At 40.0% G+C, this 21,207-nt stretch overlaps 1 pseudogene; it reads right to left on the reverse strand.

The window, feature by feature from the left end:
* Nucleotides 1–3,689: 3,689 nt before the first annotated feature.
* LOC147462502 (uncharacterized) lies at nucleotides 3,690–4,266 on the reverse strand (annotated as a pseudogene).
* Nucleotides 4,267–21,207: the final 16,941 nt, after the last annotated feature.

The following is a 21,207-nucleotide window of genomic DNA, read 5'->3' on the forward strand; positions in this document are numbered from 1 at the left end:
TTGCATGTTCTTTCATATTCATGTGTATTGTGTATCTTAACCATCTACCCATTTGAGATTAGGTGATGGTGGGGTGTAATTTTTTCTACATATGTACACTTAAGATTGGACACCTATCAAAGAATTGTCAGATAATGTCCATATATGAATGTACCCTTTTCAGGAAATACATGTGTTTCCATACTAGATTAGAAGGATGCTATGATTTCTTACTTGGACGAATGTCTTCTTATGCATGTTCATTTTCTAAGGCACATGTAATTACTCTTTCTTATTTTGTGTTCTTTTATTGTTACATGTTCTATCTAGATTTACCACTTGTCCATTCTAGGTTAGGTGATGCTAATGTGGTGATTCCTATGCGTACATTCTCTCAGCTAGATTGACCACATGTCCATTCCAGGTTAGTTTCTGCTAGATTGTTTGACTCTGTTTCACTAAAAAATCATGCTAGAATGTTCTTTCTATGCCCTTTCTTTTAATGTATCAACACATGTATATATGTTCTTGTTCGATCAAAGGTACACTCTAGAATGGCCATTTGGCCATTCTTAGTAAAGAAACATATGGTTTTCTCTAGAGGGCCATCTATCCATTCTTGGTAAGTCTGGTAAAGTGGACATCAAGATATCAAGACACATGTGATTTTCTCTAGAGTGGACATCTTTCCAAATTTGGTAACATGTGGTTTTCAAGATTGGTTAGAGTGGCCACCTATCCATTCTAAGTCAGGTGATGTCATATGTTAATGTGACCTTTTCTATGAAAAACGTGTGTAATCATGTTCTTTAATAGTCACATGTATTGTCTAGATTGGTCAGCTATCCATTCCAGGTCAAGTGACTGTCATATGTTGTTACATGTGTATATGTTCCCCTAGATTGACCACATGTCCATTCTAGGTTCAATTTCTCTAGATTTTCCATCTCTCTTTTCTAAGAAAATCATGCCTATATGTTCTTCTATATTCATGTGTATTGTGTATATTAGCCATCTAGCCATCTATCCATTCTAGGCTAGGTTATGGTGGAATTCACTTTGTTCTGCATATGTGTACTTTAGATTGGCCACCTATCTATTCTAGGTCAAGTGATGGTTATATGTGAATGTATGTTCTTTAATAGTCAAATGTGTTGCCTAGATTGGCCATCTCTCCATTTTAGGTTAGGTAATGTTCATAAATGATACATGCGCATATGTGTTTCCTAGATTGGCCACTTGTCCATTCTAGGTTAGGTGATGGTCATATGTTGTTACGTGTTCATATGTGTTACCTAGATTGGCCAATTGTCCATTCTAGGTCAAGTGATGGTCATATATAAAGAACTAAAAAAAATTCTATAGTAAGAAGATAGCTTGTCTACAAAAAACATTAGTTTGTTTAAGCTACATATGACCATCACATCACCTAGATGAATTACAAGAAATTGACCATGACCCAGCCTAGATGAATTACATGAAATTGACCACATGCATCTATGCCCCTAAATTGACCACCTGTCCATTGCAAGTTAGTTTTTTCTAGATTTTCCATCTCTTCTCTAAGAAAAGCATGCTTGTATGTTCTTTTATATTTATGTGTATTGTGTATCTTAGCCATCTATCCATTGTAGGTTAGGTTATGGTGGGATGTACTTTGTTTTGCATATGTGTAATTCAAATTGGACATGTGTTCATTCTAGGTCAAGTGATGGTCATATGTGAATGTGATTTTTAAAAAAAGACACACATTACTATGTTCTTTAATAGTCACATGTGTTGCATAGATTGGCCACATGTCCATTCTAGGTCAGCTAATGGTCATATGTTGTTACATGTGAATATTGTTCCTAGATTGGCCACTTGTCCCTTCTAGGTCAAGTGATGATGTTATGTTGTTATTATGTGCATATGTGATTCCTAGATTGGCCACGTGTCCATTCTAGGTCACGTGATGGTCATATATAAAGAACTTCAAAACATGCTATAGTAAGAATATAAATTTTCTACAAAAAATTTAGTTCATCAAAGATTTGAGTCCCCTTAAAATAGGGTGCACTCTACATATCACTTTACTCAATATGGGTCACTTGGATCTAAGTTAGATGATGGTCATATATGAGTGTGCCCTTTTTCAAAAAAAACATGTGTATCCATACTAGATTAGAAGGATACTATGATTTCTTGCTTGAACCAACGTCTTCTGACACATGTTCAATTTCTAAACCACATGTTACTATCCTTTCTTAGTTTGTGTTCTTCTACTGTCACATGTGCTATCTAGATTTTCCACATATCCATTCTAGGTTAGGTGATTCTTATATGGTGATTCCTATGCGTACATGCTCTCTAGATTGAGCACATGTCCATTCTACCTTAGTTCTTGCTAGATTGTCCATCTCTCTAGACTAAAAAAAGCATTACACTCTAGAATGGCCATTTGACCATTCTTAGTAAAGAAACATGTTGTTTTTTTTGTAGATTGGCTATCTATCCATTCTTGGTAGGGCTAGTATTGTGGACATCAAGACATCACAACACATGTGGTTTTCTCTAGATTGGCCATCTTTCCAATTTTGGTAATATGTGGTTGTCTAGATTTGTAAGAGTGGTCACTTGTCCATTCCAGGTCAGATGGTGTCATATGTGAATGTGTCCTTTTCTATAAAAGACATGTGTAGTTATGTTCTTTAATAGTCACATGTGTTGTCTAGATTGGCCACCTATCCATTCTAGGTTAGGTGATGGCCATATGTTGTTACATGTGTATTTGTGCCCCTAGATTGACCACATGTCCATTCTAGGTTCATTTTTTCTATATTTCCCATCTCTCTTTCCTAAGAAAAGCATGCTTGTATGTTCTTTTATATTCATTTATATTGTGTATCTTATCCATCTATTCATTCTAAGTTAGGTGATGGTGGAATGTACTTTGTTTTGCATATGTGCACTTCAGATTGGCCACTTGTCCATTCTAGGTCAAGTGATGGTGACATGTGAATGTGCTATTTTTTACAAAAGAACACACATAACAATGTTCTTTAAAAGTCACACGTGTTGCCTAGATTGACCACATGTCAATTCTAGGCTAGGTAATGATCATATGTTGCTACATGTGAATATGTGTTGCTTAGATTGACCACTTGTTCATTCTAGGTCAGGTGACTTGTCCATTCCAGGTCAAGTGATGGTGACATGTGAATGTGTTCTTTTTTACAAAAGACACATATAACAATGTTCTTTAAAAGTCACACGTGTTGCCTAGATTCACCACATGTCAATTCTAGGCTAGGTAATGATCATATGTTGCTGCATGTGAATATGTGTTGCCTAGATTGGCCACTTGTCCATTCTAGGTCAGGTGAGGGTCATATGTTGGTACGTGTATGTATGTGCACCTAAATTGACCACTTGCCTCTTGGAGGTTCATTACAAGTGACCAATCTAAAGTTGATCATGGCAGAATGGAGCCATCACTCAAATACTTTGACATATAAAAGTAGAACATGAGTTTGTTCAAAAAGAGAATTTTTTATTTGTCTTTTTCAATCAACCTAAATATAGACATAAGAATTTTAAAGGAATGAACAAAAATAAATTGAAGCAAAAGGATACATTGAAGATATTTAAAGCTTTCAAGTCATATTTATAATAGATATAACAAGTTTATACACAAAAGAAACAATGAAATGGATGTGATGGTTTCCAAGTTAATACATACTTACTTCAAGTGATAAAAAATCTTTGACAGAAAAGTTGCCTTCACTCATCATTTCCACCATCTCGCTCTCGTGCTCAACTGGGGGCTCTACTTGATTGACATAAATTCCTGCCCATTTCTTGATGTCATCATGCAATGTCACAAATTCTAGAATCCGTGACTCTATATTCTTCTTATGCTCAATGTTTTCCACTATGGCTACAACTCCTTTCTTCTCTTCAAGACCAATCTCTATTATATAGCCATCACTCAATAATTCCACTAGCTTGGATCCTTCTGAGCAATACTTCTTGATAAATTGCTTGACAAGAATTTTCTTCTTAAATCTTGAGAAATCCTTATCCCATAGATGCTATGCAGTTTGAAAATTGATATCAAGTAACCCTGCATCAAGTATGGTGGTAGATTCTCCTGGAACAAGAATTGTTGGGAGTCCACTAGATGCATCACTTTTTCCAAAAAGGACCACAAGAGAGAAGAACTATATGGAGAACTCCAACACTCTGCTATCGCATTAGGTCCTTCATATTATTTAAAGCGTTCTGCAATTGCACAAAATTTTTCATGTTTAAGAAAGTAAGAAGCACATAGTGTGCTTCTTCTGAACCTCCAATGATGGACATCATCCCATTCAAGAGATCTTTCTATCGATCCTCATGCCAATGTGTGTTTCTCTTAAAGGCCTTTGATCTATCCAATACACAAAGTCCTATGGGCACTGGGTTGCGAAGGTGATGCTTGAAGTATGAAGAACCTTCAATATGAAGGTTTACCACATAAATCCTCCAAGGAACATATGTTGCTTTCACTTGCTCCTTGTGTAGATTGATTTTCCACTCAACATACTTTCTTGCACTCTCTAGAAAGTCAATCTTCTTGATTCCTCGCTTTAATTGTGTCTTCATCTATATATCAACAAACAGGGATTTCATTAACATGATCACGAATACTTGATCACGTCAATAATGTTGAGTGATCACATTTCAAAATATGTGATCACGTTAAATCTTCACGTGACTTCCCTTTAACCTGTAGAAATTGTCCAATTCCACGCTCACTAGGGTCTTTTCATTTCTTGGTAGGCGCGGTTTAGGATTATTATAGTTTCCAGATGGGTCCGTCTCTACAAAAACACATACCCGGATGGGGTTTTGATGGGTTGCCACGTCACCACTTATCGGATTTTTTGTGATCACATTAATTACGATTATGTCAATGTGATAATAAACATTGTGATCACAAGAAATTTCACGTGATCACGTAAATATTAAATCCCTGATCACAAAGCTGAAGAAACTTCATATACTCAACATCATTGATGTTATACATAAAGACAAGATCCTCCCAAGTATTTGTTGAGCCAGCAAAGGATCACACCCACATTTTTGCTCACACTCATCATTTTGTAGCTATTGATTGTAATAAATGTCTTTCCGACATTAATTTTGATTTGAGCCATTTATTAAGTAACGGGACTCAATTGAGTTTCCAGCTTGTAATCCCGAAGTAATTTCACTTGCTGATGTAATTAGTTAGAGATGTTCGCACCTTTAAGGCTGAGGTATATAAGCCAAAGTTTTTGTAACCTAAGGGGAGATTATTAATCAAAGTGAGTTTTTGAGTGCCGTGACTGTGTCTGAGAGAGAGAGAGAGAGAGAGAGAGAGAGAGAGAGAGAGAGAGAGAGAGAGAGAGAGAGAGAGAGAGAGAGAGAGAGAGAGAGAGTCTTATCTACTTGCTACGCGAGCTACGGAGCCGCCATTGGAGAAGCGACACCGCCATTGTGTTAGCAACGGCGAGAGCTACGCACAGATACCAAGAGTGCGTGCTATCGGCTTCTATGCGTGGTAAGTTCCTACGAGCTTCGGTGTGAGTTTTCTTCCAACTCGTGTGTCGGAATTGAGCGTGCAGTATATCTATAGAACCACAACGAGTAGAGCTACACATTAGTACCATCGGGGTCAAGTTTCGGTCACCTGTATATTTCGGCCTGTCTTCATACGCGTTTATCGCACGGAGTGGTTATAGGTTGAGTTTTCAGTTCAAGTCTTTAGGGTGTTGTTCTTACCTAGTGTATAGACTTCCCCTTGAGTTTGAGATCGATTCAATGATTCTAGATCTTGTTTTGTATAGCATTCGTTCGTAGTACGGATTTCAATCACTTGCGTATTTTAGAACTTAGATTTGATTTCCTTAGTAGTGATTGTCATTAGAAGGTCGAGTAGGTGATTTGACACCCACCTAGTTGTTTCCATGCGCCTGCGGGTCAAGCTCCGTCCTCGTCTGACAAATTCTGTTGTTGGTTGAGTTCTCGCTATTTAGCTTCCGCTAGCGGCATAACCGCCTTAACATTTGGCACCGTTGCCGGGGACGAGAGCCCTAAGTAGGTGACCTTAGACTAATCCTACGAGGTGAGTCGTATAAACTACTTTGTATACTTTAGTTAGAAAAGATCTAGGAGTGGTGGACTCCGAAGATCTCGAGAGATACTAGGAAGTGGGGTATTCCCGGGTCTTCCGTGTTGACAGTATTTTTAGTTTAGCTTAGATTTGTTTGTTGTTTTGTTGGTGTTGAGTAGTTGTTGATAGAAGAAGAATTTGCTAGTCCGTGAGTGGCAGTGGATCTCCTTAAAATCACAATTATGAAACCCATTTTATGATTAGGAATAGCTTAGGTAGGACTTCATTTGATCCTGATCTAGAGCTAGTAATCATTGGAGTATTTGCTTGATATGGTTGATTGCATGTTAGATCACTAAACCGTCGAGTTAGTAGTGAAACTTGCAATAAACAAAAGTCCGAGAAATTTTCTGTGTATCTGGGAGTTGTTGAGCACTTGAGAAAGCTTTAGGAAGGATTCTGTGCCAAAAAACTGAAAATCTGCAACTTTAGACATCATACGCGTATGATGTCTAAATGACCAAACAGAGGCCAAAACAGAAATTTTGACTTTACCAGAGTGTTCAAAACGGGGGTTACACCCTAATTTCAACTTAAAACAAGAGCATTAACACTCAAAGAAACCCAAAAAGACAAGTTGGAGTCCAAGAAATGCAAAGAATAGGAAATTTTGGATTCAGATCTTGTTTTTACATTCAAACCTGACAAAAACACTTGAAACTCAATTATAAACATTGGAGAAGGCTTAAAACCAAGAATAGTCAAAATCTGGGACAAAAGACATCATACGCATATAATGCCTTTTAGCACATCCACTGCTTATTTTTGATATCTGACCTGACAAGATTGTTACAAACACTGTAGAAAGCATAAATATCAAGTCTTGACCCAAATTGATGAAAAAGACATCATACGTGTATGATGTCTTTTACCTAATTTTGGACATATTTTGATACTTTGCCAACACAGATCCATTGTAATAGCTGTCTAGAGGTTATATTTCAAGTTTCATCCCATTTGGATCACAATTGACCCAAAACAAGTCAAAAGCGGAAAATTGCCAAGAAAAGCCTAAATTATCCATAACTTTCTCAAACAGAGTTCAAACTGAATTTTGTGAGTGGACAGAGCATAAGGGGACTACTGAGAGTGAGCATAACCAAAATAGTCCAAATCTGTGAAAAAAGACATCATACGCGTATAATGTCTTTTTCAGCATAACAGCAACAAAATTCTCACTTGATGAAACAGAAGTTGTCCAGCTGACAAGATTAAACAATTGACCAAGTATCAATCAGTTTGGATCAATTCTGACCACAAAAACTTGGGAAAACAAATTGCCGAGACGGAAAAGTTAAAGTCCTTTAGGGGAATTGATGAATTTGAGATCGGGCAGGAATCTCCAGAATAACCAACCAAAACAAGGGGAACAAGCAAGTGTCATATGAACCGAGGGAAGTGTAAACCAAAGTTGGGTGCAACCATTAGAGCCGATCTTTGAAGGAAGTGTTTCTGATACTTCTTTGGAGAGATCTTACGAGATTTTCACCAAACACTTGGAACACTTGAACCTGAACAACAGAGAAAATATGGCAGCAGGACCATCAAACCCTTCCACCACAATGAAGCTATTGTTCATAAAATACCAGTACGACAATGAGAAAGGTGCCAAGATCTACAAAGATGGAATGGACCGCTATTGTGTAAAGATAGAAGATAGACCTAGTGAGTTCAAGGACTTAGTGCCTGTGAGCTATAGCGGAGATAGATATCTAGATGACGAGGGTACCATGTACTTGGTAGTCCTAAACCCTATCATTGTGGACAAGTGGGGATTGATGGGCACCAAAGCCAAAGTAGATGAAGAACTTGAGGAGAAAGCACCAATAATGAACTTCCCTGATGCGAGGTTAAGAAGAGAGAATGAAACTACAAGGATCAACACTGATAACATCTATGTGGGGCTATACAAATATAATAATGGGGAGCAAGATCTCTATTATAGATGTGAAGAACCCTACACTGGAGAGTTGACAGACCAAAAAAGACTTTATGTCTTTACCTACACAGAGGGATCGGAAGTGAAAATTGCCGCTTACGACAAGTATGGGAGGCAATACTCAACAATGGGCAAGAAAGAATTAGAAGGATATACATACTTTGGGGGACCACTACATCAGTATTATGTTACTTCTAGCTCACAAAGACCAGCACCAACAAATGGAGTGCAAAACCCAATGACAACAGGAGGACAAAGAATTCAGGCTGCTGACTCTTTCAGTCAACCTCAGTACTCGAAGCCCGGATCAATGGGATCATTACATTCCAGAGAGTCAATGGATACGAATCGAGGTAGTGCAGTTCCAATCCCCACATATACCACTCCAGGTCCAAGGTTCGAAGCGGAACCATCACATTTACCTCCTAGTAGTAGACTCAGGGCAGGGGAACCGACAAGGGTAACCCATGAAGTCCATGATGCTAGAGAAAGCTTTAGCCGGGACACAGGAGCAATGAGATTGGTAGCAGACCATAGACGTATGAGACCATCTCAAGTAGCCAAGTGTATTTCAAAGAAGTATGGTGGTTCAGGAGATCCGTATGCACATGTGTCACTCTTTAATCAAGTCTTAAGAGCTGAGCAGATAACAGATTTCCATACACAATAACAGGGATTTGGTCTTACTCTAGAAGGTACGGCATTGACATGGTTTCAACCACTGAACAGAGGGGGATTCCATGACATTGACCATTTGCTAAGAGAGTTTGCTGAGGAATTCTCAAAACGAGGGATTAAGCGCATATACGGTCTCACAAATATATGCTTTTAAACAGAGAGAACACAAAAAAGTGAAGGAAGCTTCACTTCACTTCAAACAATACACTGAGAGATGTCCAGTACGTGAACGACCACAAGATGACAGACTATCTGTTCTCTTTATTGAAGGATTGAGAAACGACACTCTCAAGAAGGACTTGCACTTGAAAGCTTGTACAAGTTTCGAGCAAGTAACGAGAGAAGCATTGTACTTAGTGGATACCTGTACGGTTTATGGAGAGGTGTCAGCGGTACAGATTTTGCATCCAGTAGCTCTTCCTCCGTAGCAAGCGAGACTACCACTAAAAAGAATGTTCAAACAACAACCATGCCAAATGTAGAGCAAATGATAGAAGATGCTCTAAAAAGGATGGCACCATACCAAAAACCATTGCCAAAACCACTGAAATGGTGTGCTATTGAACAAAAATGGACAAACCACCCAACAGAGGAGTGCTATTACAACAAAGGGTATGTAAGGGAGCATCAGTATGCACCTCCTGCTCAATTAGCACCACCTCAGGTACATCCAGTACCTCGATACCCAATGGAAAATGTACTAGGACCTATGGGGATAGAAAGACCGCAACCGGTATTGGGACAACAACCACCTTTACCAGGAGCAAGACCAGTGGGCATTAGATATGCACCAACCTTCGAGAATCAGGAAGAACAAGCTTTAGTGCCTGTTCAAGCCTATTATGAAGAATCTGGTGCACACATGTCTCCAATTGTGTATTACCCACGAGAAGAACCCAAACAACCAGAACCATGGGGCATGATTGGGAATGTTGGAACACCAACAGTTACAAGTGTTTCTGATGAAGAGAGATACAATTTGGACGCAAGAACATTGATGTTCATAGCTCATGGAGGGTTAACAGGGCAAAGACCATCCTATCCACAAAGGACGAATCAAGTGGGACCAAGACCAGCACTAGGACCCTGTTACAAGTGTGGAGGTGACCATCTGATGAATGTTTGTCCACATATGGAAATCATTAGAGATTAAAGCTTATTGCACTGAGTGCGGGGTTACTCACTTCATTGAGGATTGTTCAAGGAATCCAAGCAAAGTGCAAAAGAGGACATTGAATATGCTAGAAACTATTCCTACCAGTAGTGGGTCCGAAACTGAAACTCTGATACCAACGCAAGTTGTTACTAGAGATCAAGCTAAGAAAACCACGAGAGAACCTGAGAATGGAAATTTAGCAACTGAAGTGGTTAGTCAAGGACCGCGGAGTCAGAGAAACACATGGAAAGCTAGAAAAGCACGCATGAAGTTGAGAAAAGAACGTGAAGATGCTATTCTAGCTGAGGAACTAAAGCGAACTAAAGATAGATTAGAAAAACTTGAGAGTCAAAACGGGAAACGAGAGATGAGCCCGGAAAGAACAAAACAAAAGAGTATCAAAGAAACAATGAGCTTAAGCTCAGGGGGATCAGTGCTAGTCGACAAAGTACACGAACCATTGGACGCACTGATGAGAGCTTACGAAGCTAGGTTAAAGAACAACCAAACACAAGAACAGAGGTGGATGACATACCCAAACGCGGAATTGGAAAAGCAGAGACTTGCAATGTGCCAGAGAATGATTGAGACTGCACAAGCCTTATTAGAACCACCAAGAGAAACAATGAATTGTGGAACGGAAAACCCAATTCAGCAAGAGACTATCATTTCACGGGTAGCTGAAAAGACTCCCAGTGCACAAAAGCCTGAAAATACACACAAGGATGACCGCATAGTATTGAACACAACCGATCAGGAGATAGAGAGTTTTCATCCAGTCATACAGAGGATTTACGGAAGAGATGAGGATTACAATGAATTTTGGAAACAAGTGAGAGAGGAAAACTTTGAAAATGAGCTAAGTTGCCAAGCTAATCAGACAAATTGGAAAAAGGACATCAGGAATCCTCCCATAGTGGAATTTGAGGCAGGATCTCAAGTGGACTTGGATCTGCAATCTTACTAGGGAGATGGGGGACTCTGTTAGAACAATGGAGAGCAAACCTCATTCACTGAATACCTTACCTTCATACTTAGGAGAGTATGAAGCAAAATCCGAGATTAGAGCACTTCCCTCACGAAGAATCTCATCAGAAAAAGTCATGGACTCGCAACGATTGATAGAGATCTTGTCAACACCAGTGACATGCACTATCACTCTAGCTGAGCTTTTGAGGCTAAGACCACATATGTGGACCACTGTAGGAAAATGCTTGGGGAAATTTGGGATAAAAGACCCAACATCGAGACTGCAAGAGGGTATACAAGAGCTGAGCAAACCACAAAAGAACGCTAAGCCTGTACCCTTAAACAAGGTCGGAGAGTATTGCGAAGGTGAAGAGGGGAATACAACCTTACCAGTTGAATTCCAAGGAGTGAACACGATGGCAATACTAGACAGCGGAGCTGGGGTAGCCATTGCTACAAAAGAAATCTGGAAAAAATGGGGGAAACCAGCAATAAGGAAGACAATGCAATGATTGACTGGAGCTCTAAATCAGTGCTTATCAAATACGAAGGTGAAAGTCAATCACTTAAGTTCACCAAAGGAGCAGTGCCAACTTCAAAGGAAGAATCCAAGAACAAAGGTAAACAACAACCAGAGAAAAAGAAGAAGCAATGGCAACCAAAAGTTTCTATACAACTGGATTGCTCTTAGACGAGGAACTCTCAACATTGGATAAGGAAGACAAGCAATAATATAACAGCTTAACCTTGGGAAAAAACGGAGTCAAAGTTGGTATGGAGACCAAAAAAGGTTGTGCCAGAGAACACAAAGGTGGAAAACAGAGTCTTCAATACCAGACAACAGAGTGATTCCAGACAATCAAGGACAGTGAAATAGATCTGGATTCCAAAGAAGTTCATGACGGCACAAAGCTATAGCAAGCAAATTTGGATCTCAAGGATTTGTAAACAGGAACTCCCTTCAGTACAATCCACGGAAACTCCTAGGTATTTCAAGGCGAGGAAATCAACACAAAGAATAAAGCAGGTTTGGGTCGCAAAGAGTTTATGGCAAGCACAAGCAAAGCGGAAGTAGATTTGGATTGTGAAAAAGAACAACAAGGTAAAGAAGAATCCATCTACTGATTCTACTACCGAAGTGCCAAAACCAACCCAAAACCCGACCACCAATCCTTCAATCAAACAAAGAGCAACTTTATTGGAAAGACTGTTGTATCATCGCTCTAGAATTGCATTGGGAACTTATGACCCAAACAACTACAATGTGTCGCCCACAGACACTTCATAGTCGTCCGGGAGGACTCAGACTAGGAGGGGGGGAGGTATACAGGTATACAGGAGCTACAAAGCAGCTACAATCGACAAAAAACAAAGAAAAACAAAAATTTTATTACAAGGGCAGTGTCTTACATGATTTTGCAGTTTTTATGTTTGATTGTGGATATTGATAATATTTATGCCCTTATATACCTTGTTTTGCAACAAGAAGAGATCAAATGATGAATTTGGGTCTCTAGACGTGTAAATATCACTAAATAAGAGTATTTTTGGAGCTAAAAAGTGTAAAAAAGTGGTAATCCAAGTCCAAAAATCACAAATAAGTGTATATTCATATACACAGGGTTACCAGCTATTTATTGTGTATGTTTGGAATTTTTTGGCTTCAATTTTCTATTTTCCTTTATTTTTTATGATTTTCTTAATAAAAGTAAAAGAAAAATAAAAAAAAAGCAGGTGAAATGAGATCGGAAAAAAGAAAAGAATAGACGGTGATGGTCCTAATGACAAGGGCAACCCATGGTAAAAATTGGGTACAATTCTGAAAAAGTTGCGGAAAGTCCGAAACGGCAGAATTTTGGCAAGTGGACGGAATTCTAAGAAAACAGGTCAAACGGAGTCCGATTAGGGAAATTTCAGATCCTAAAGCGCACCTCACAACGAGATAGGAGCACATGACAAATTTGGTGGCAAGTGAACCAGGAAGTCCGAAGTTAAGTATTTTTCACATCACTTTCAACCTCATTCACACTATTACTTTCTTGGAGAAGAGCAGAGAGCCACAGGAGCACAGATCTTCTACTACTTTCTACGACTTCCACGAGAGCTCAGAGGACACCATACATGAGAGGTAGACTCGTTGCCATAAGCTTTTGATGCTCATCATTAACTTTTGTCGCGAAAACTGACCAAAACCAAGAAACAAGAGCAGACGTAGAATGAGGTAGAATGCTAGGTAGTGGCACAACCGCCTAACCAAACCTTGCAAGAACTTATAGATGGGTTACCCTAGTATAGAAGATGGGTTTCTAACACTCAAAGCTCGAGAAAGAACGACTGGAAAAACCCTAGGTCAACAGAGCCTGCAAGAGGCAAACAGGAAAAAGTTGTCGAAACAACATGAAACTTCACAGGAAGTTCAACCACATCAAGGACAATGCAACCATAGAATATCTCCAAGTTTGAATCACAAAAAGTAGGTCGGAACAACCAATTTGGCTGCGGACACACAAAGCGTCATTTTGGCATAACGGCTGAAATTGACGACCGAATGAAATGAAACTTCACAAGCAGCTTCAAGTAACTATCGATGACTTATGTTTGCAAGCAAAACCCAAAAGAAAGCTGATTCACTTACCGATGGTGAAAAAGACGCTTTCGGGCAACCAAATGGAGAAAGATGGAGAACGGGGAGCCAAAGTCAAGTTCAACCAAATAGATGGCTTCACAACATATCCAAGGAGCTGGAAATGCAACTCTCGATAAGAAAAGTTGAAGAAATTCAACTCCAAGGCAAAAAGACGACTTCGGAGACTGAAATGCCTATAAGGGGGCTTTTTAGCTAAACTGGTGACTTTTTAAGTTGAAAACTAGTTAGCAGGGCTTAGGGCACTAGCACAAAGCATTCTTTGCACAAAAAGACCAACATTTCAAGAAAAGACATCATACGCGTATGATGTCTCACAGCATGAGTTCACATCCATTTCAACATTTGAGTGCATAGCCTCATTCCACATGTTAATCACATCTTATGAACCAAGTATCATGAGAATTGGAGTTAGAAAACCCAAGGAAAACCAAAAAGACGCAAAATAGGCCATAAAATTGATTTTTGGTCCTAATTTTGTCAAAATAACTCCAAACTCATTGAAACTTTGTAGGATTGTTGTTAAACACATCTACAAGCTATCTGGAACCAAAAAGCACCATTTTGACACAAAAGACATCATACGCGTATGATGTCTATTTGCACTTATAGAGCCAAAACTGCTCATTTGTCATCATACATCCATTATATATATCTAATACATGCTACATATGAAATTTGGAACCATTTGGTCAAGAGGATCACCCCATTAGCCCAATTGAGGGAAAATCCTTCACCTAAAGCCTATTTTTGGCCCAAATCCAACATACTCAAGTCCAAACCAAGATTTGAGTAGGAACACTCCTTCACTAGTACATGGGGAGTCCACAGAACCAATCCCATGCAAAATTGATGAAAAAGACATCATACGCGTATGATGTCTCCAGAGCCATTTTTAGCCCAAAATCTATCCAAACTTCATAAATCCACTGAATAAGCCTATCTAAAGCCAAATCCAAGCTTATAGAGAAATTTGGTCCAAAAATACACTAAAAGACATCATACGTGTATGATGTCTCACTATGTGATTTTGGCATCTCAGGGCTTCAACCACCAAACAGAAGTGATCTACATGCCATTTGAAAGTGAACCACCAAGTTTTATCCAATTTGGATCATAAAATCCAATTCCCTTTCGAAATTTTGCCAAGAGCCGGAACTGGACTAAATTGGCCAAAACTTGACCAAATGGGATCCAAACTCAAATCCAAGCATATGATAATCATGTATACACTATCAGCTACAAGCACAACCAATATGAAGTCATTTTGACACAAAAGACATCATACGCGTATGATGTCTCCAGCATGATTTTGAGCCCACTTTGCATATTTTTTCACCTACCTTGCATCCTTAGGCCCTGAATAGCTCATTTTCAATTTTCAAGTCATTTGGATAGTTAAAAGCTTCATTTCGGCTTTCAGTACTAAAAAGACGCTAACTTTTGAAATTGGAGTTACAGGATCCATGGATTCCACCAAGTCATCGGCAACGAAGAGAAAAAGAGCGACAATCAAAGATGCTATTGCAGAAGCGGAACCATTTGACATTCCAGCAGAAACCCTCAAGCCAACCAAAACTTGGGTGGAGGAAGCAGTATTGGAGAAAGAGGGAATAAAGATCTACTAGGGGACTTTCAGAGATCCTCAAGGGCAAGCGGTGGATGTACCGATGATCCCACAGGAAGTGGTAGATTATAGCAGGTCAGAAGACATCAGCAGGTACCTGGAAAGGGTAGACTTGCACAGTTTCTTCACCTCGAGACCATCAGGTGTGGATACAAGAAGAGTGTACGAGTTGGCAACATCCATTCAGAAGGATGGAAAAGCCACATTGACAGCCATGGATGGAGAGAAGGTAGAAGTACAGATCACTCCACAGCTAATTGCAGACGCATTGAAGCTGCACAACAAAGGGAGCTCGGTCTAGGAAAGAAGAGAGGCCATAGAGGTCTACGGGCCCAAGAAACAGAATGCAACCTATGGAGATATGAAGGACCCAAGAGCGGCAACCCTTTGCCGACTGTACAACCAATTTCTTCATGTTTGCAGTAAAAGACCGCAAAAGTATACGACACCACCCCATGCCATTGCGACCACCATCACATGGGCATTAAAGAGAAATATGCCAAAAGAGGTGAATTACGCTCAACACATCCACGAGCAAGTAATTTCCATGCACAACGAGAAGCCAAAATACATAGGAGGAGCGGAAATTCTGACAAGAATAGCTTATGAAGCTATTGGAGCTAGAGATCAGTGGCCCAAGGCTCCCTCCCAGAATGAGTGGCTTAGAGAAGCCGACGAGGAGGAAGAACAGCTCAAAGTATCCAAGAGGGCATCCACAAGAGCACGCCGAAAACTAGAAGTAGTTTCAGAACCTGAAGAGGATGTGGACAAGCCACTTAAGAAGAAAGTAAAGAAGAAGGCTGCTCCCAAGAAAACCAGAAGTCAGAAAGCAGTAACAATGGAAAGATTAGTGGAGCAGTTTAGAGCGGAAAGAGCTCTAAAGGGTAACTTTGAAGAAAAGTGGGTGCCAGACCCCACTAAAGTCGGAACTAGCTTGGCCAGGCCACATATTGATCAATACGATCAATATATTAAAGCTTATGAGGAGTCAAAGGCTATTTTGGAGTAGCAACCTGTCGAGCCATACACTGAAGAGGAGGTACAACAATTAAAAGCTGAGCTGAAAAAAGACGACAAGGGGAAAATGAAAGTAGATGGGTCTACTAAGCCTCAAGAGAAAGATGGGCAAGCCGACAAAGGGAAATCCAAGGAAGCTGAGGACAAACATCCCTCTATGATTGATGTACCAAGCCCGAAGAAGACGGAAAAAATTGTGGAAGAGACCACAGTAGAGGTGGACACAGATGTTTTGGAAAAGCAAGAACCCGAGACCAAAGAAAAGAAGATAGATCCAGTTCAGCAAAAGAGAAATGATTATGAGGATCTAGTAGAGATAGGATACACCGAAGAAGAGGCCCTTGAGGCAATTTATGGGATCACCCTACAAAAACAAGATGAACGGAGAGGGACGGAGAAAAAGACAAAGAGTAAAAAAGAAAGTGAAGAGAAACTGGACGAACCGAAAAGAGTAGAAGAGCCAAAGCCAGTGGAGGTGGTGGCGGAAAGAGCTTTAGAGTTGACAGATGATGATGAAAAAGACATGCACATGGTGCATGAACTGCTCAGCAAGATAAAAGAAAGGTCCAAGGCAAAGGAAGTAGAGATTGAGACAGCCAAACAAAGGGAAGCGGAGTTGCAGTGAAATTTAGAGAATGCTATGACTGAATCTGAAAGTCATAAAGCATCACTCTATGACGCGAAAAACGAGAGAGACGGCTTGATACTCCAACTAGCCGAGGCTTCAAGAGAAGTAACAAGTGCACAGGAAGCAAGGGAGCAGATAGAGGATGAGTTGGAGGCGGCTAAGGATGAGCTCATTGAGCTAAGGGAAAGAGTCGAGCTCCAAGAAAGAACAATCACTAGACTTAGGTCTACCCCTAGAGCTAGCAGAGCAGGAACCGAACAAGAGGGAGCTATCGTACCAGTTTTGGAAGACCAGGTCCGAAGCTTACAAAGAGAGCTAAGATTAGAGCAAGTGCAAAGGTTTCACATTGCGGAGGGATCATTGGCCGCAGAGGAGAGGCTCACATTAGAAAATCAAACACTACGGACAGAGAATGAGGCCCTCCGCAAACAGCTCCAAGATCTACAAGAGCAACAAAGAAGAGAGACAGAGACACCACATGAAGAATCAGGTGGAGCATCCATAGAGCTAACAGAAACTAGAGAGGCAACCACAATTAAAGATCCAGCCCCAGCTCAAGAGGTGGCCTCGACTTCAAGAATCTCTGAAGAAGAACAACAAAGGCTCCATGACCAAATAGAAAAGTCAGCAGAGGAGAGTGCCAAGGTGGAAATGGAATGGGAGAGGAGACTTCTAGTCTCCATTAGACTTCAGGGACTAGACACAAAAGTGCTCCATGAACAGTGGATGCAACCCAGCCTGCCTTTCCCTTTGATGAAATTTGAAGTGCTAAAGACGAAAAAGAGACTAGAAGGAGAGCAGTATGTCGCTCTTTACGAAGGCGACATCACAGAGGAGGAACAATCAAAGAAGATAGTAGATTCACAACCTAGATGGAGGAAAGGTTGGCTGAACAAATACCCAGCCTACCTCATCTACTTGGTGGAGGCACCAAAGGAGATCCGGGAGGATGCAACCTTCTGCCCGGTGCCAAGATTCAAGAACTGGAAAGAGCATGGCAGGATTGCAGAAAAGAAGCCAAATTGGCTTAATTATCCCAGGATGCCAGGACCAAAGGCAGGAGAGAGAATAGGTAAAGCCTACATGGTGAAAACCCTAACGGGCACCATCAAGCTCTTTACTGGCTCTCCTGACCTTTCATGTCAGATGCTCAAGAAAATATGCAGGACTCTCTTAGCTTGCATTGAAGTGTTCGCGCCAGATAAAGCCACGACCTCGAGTCTACTATCGACGGTCGACACGGTGTCTGATATGATGTACGATCTTTCATTGCAGCCTTCTCCAAAAGTGTTACACCTCCTATACCAAAGGATTATGTTTTTGCCTAGCTTCCACATGCAAACATTCAAAGAAGCTTTCTACATCGGCTTTTTCACCCACGAAAGCAAAATATTCGGCACAACCTTGACCATCGGCAACCTACGATACGAATCACATTTGCAGATGCTCAAGACAACAGGACTTTATTGACCAAGCATAAAAGTCATGTCAGGGCCGACATGAACGCGGGGGGGGGAGGGAGTGTTGAGCTAGCAGAGGATCACATCCACATTTTTGCTCACACTCATCATTTTGTAACCATTGATTGTAATAAATGTCTTCAATGTTTGATGGTGTCATTGGGATTCATGTCGTTTGACCACAATTCTTGACAGGCATTAAATACGCACATGATGAAGGCCTATTTGCACCTGCAACAAAGAGAAGCATGCAATTAATTAGTTGCTCCTCGTCAAGTTGGTGAGGATTATAATGATTAGGATCAAGAAAACAATTGGTCACTGGAATTTCATACTCTGTATACTTGAATGAAAAATATGTTGAATACTTCTCCATGCCTCCAATATCGCTTTTCTTTGCATTTTTAACCTCTTTCTCTAAACAATCAGGCTCCACAAACCTTAAGTGAGGCTGGTTGCTTCTACCCTCTTGTGAAGCATCTAGATTTGACTTATCCACCGCTTTGGACCCTGCAACAATATGAGCCTTGGCCCTCTTTGCTTTTGGATGAGAAGATTTTGGCCTTGGACTCTTGGTGGAGGGCTTCTTATTCTTCACACTCTGGACAATGGAGTCATGAACAATGTCTGCAGTCACCTGTGTAGGATCCATGTCTGCATTCTAACCTCTAGAGAACATAGTCGCCTCTTTATCTTTTACCATGCATTGAGTGAAACATGCCTTTGGAGAAAGGCAATACTCTATATTCACTAGAACTTGAATGTTAATGCGACAATCTAAAGTGCATATATGCTTAACAAAGTACATTCCACCATAACTTCAACGGTTGTAGTTGCAGTAGTTGTATCAACCATTGTAGGGCATGCTAGAATGGAAAAATGGCCAATCTAAAGTGCATATATAGATCTAGGACAAGTAGTTGCAGTAGCTGTATCAACCGTTGATGGGCATGCTAGAATGGACAAATGGCCAATCTAAAGTGCATATATGCTTAACAAAGTACATTCCACCATAACTAGCATGGAATGGATAGATGACTAAGATAATCAATACACATGAATATGAAGAACATACAAGCACACTTTTCTAGGAAAAGAAAGAAAGAAAATATAAAAAATGAGTCTAGATTGGACAAGTGGTCAATCTAGGTGCAGATATACCTATGTAAAAACATACACATGTGTATGAAATAGCATACAAGCATGGTTTCCTTGGGAAATAAATATAGAAGATATAGAAAAAATGAGTATGGATTGGACAGGTGGTCAATCTTTGTAGAGAAATACACATACAACAACATAGGACCATCACTTGTTTGACCTAGAATGGACAGGTGGTCAATCTAGACAACATATCTGACTATAAAGATAAAAAATGAACCTAGATTGGACATGTGGTCAATCTATGTGTATATATACACATGTAACAACATACGACCATAACTTGACCTAGAATGGACAGGTGGTCAATCTAAACAACACATGTGCCTATTAAAGAACATGGTTATGCATGTCTTTCCTAGAAAAGAGCACATTCACATATGACCATCACTTGAGCTAGAATGAAGAGATGGCCAATCTAAATTTCACATATGCTTAACAAAGTGCATATCTCGATCTCCCCCCCAAAGGAGCCTATATTGTCACTCTCCCTCTGTGTTTGCCTCTCCTTATCCCTCTATATATCCTAGAATGGACGAGTGGTCAATCTAGTGTGCACATGTTATTGGACATATGCAGTGTAGATTGCTTACTTCTCTATGTCTAGCCTATTGGAAGGCCATTATTGCAAGAAAATATGCACCCCAAGAGAAGATAGCATTCAACCTATACGTATTTAAATTCAAATTTCCCTCCAAAATTCAAATATTGTCCAATTTGAATTTAAACAAAGAAACCCTTATCTCATTCTCTCTTCCCCCCAAAGAAGCCCATATTGTCACTCTCCCTCTGTGTATCCCACTAGATATCCTAGAATGGATGAGTGGTCAATCTAGTGTGCTCACTTCTCTATGTCTGTCCTATTGGAAGGCTATTACAACTACACCTATTTAGATTCAAATTTCCCCCCAATATTTGAACCTATTTTTGTTTGTGTGTGTTGTTGTCGATGTTGTTGTTGTTGACATTATTGCTGTTGTCGATTGCTACTGCTGCTATTGTTGTTGTCGTTGTTGATGTTGTCCCTGTTTTGTCATTTTTGTCGTTGGTGTCACTACTGTTAATCCTAAACCACTGTTGTGGTTGTTGTCTTTGCTGATGTTGTTGTTCTTCCTGCTAGTGATATTCTGGTTGTTGTCTTTGCTGATGTTGTTGTTCTTCGTGCTAGTGATGTTGTTGTTGGTGTCTTTGCCGATGTTGTTGTTCTTTGTGCTAGTGATGTTGCTGGTATTATATCTGTTGTTGTTGTTCTAGAGTTTCCTGATTTGTCATCGAAACCAAATTTGCTCACAAATCTGCCATATGTAGCACGAAGACACCTCGATCTGTGCAAACAGTAGATCGCCTACAGTTATCGTGGTCTCTCAAATGACGGGGCTCTCTCACAATCATCTCTGTATTTCTGTGGTTCTCTTTCTCTCTGTGTTATGTGTTCGTGTTTTCACTCTCTTTTGTTTCTTTAAGATTTTCAAACCTAAACATATATTAAACATTGGCCAATTCACACTTGGCCAAAATTAAAGAGACTATGGTTGAAAAATTGCGAAACATTTGTAACTCTATACTAGAATTGTTAGAAAATTAAGCGAGCGAAACTTACTTGCAATAGGAAAAAGGAATAAGGAACAAGGGGGGAAAGGGGGAGAGACCCAAAAATCATAAACACTAAACCGCGTTTTGCTAGATTAAGCTCATCAATAGTGTTTATCTTTTGCAAGGGTTGGGGATTTTTATAAAAAAGGAAGGTAGGATGTTTAAAAATAAGAAGGGT

Source organism: Adiantum capillus-veneris, chromosome 2 (assembly GCF_014529385.1).
Source record: "Adiantum capillus-veneris isolate H3 chromosome 2, ASM1452938v2, whole genome shotgun sequence".
Taxonomy (NCBI): Eukaryota; Viridiplantae; Streptophyta; class Polypodiopsida; order Polypodiales; family Pteridaceae; genus Adiantum; species Adiantum capillus-veneris.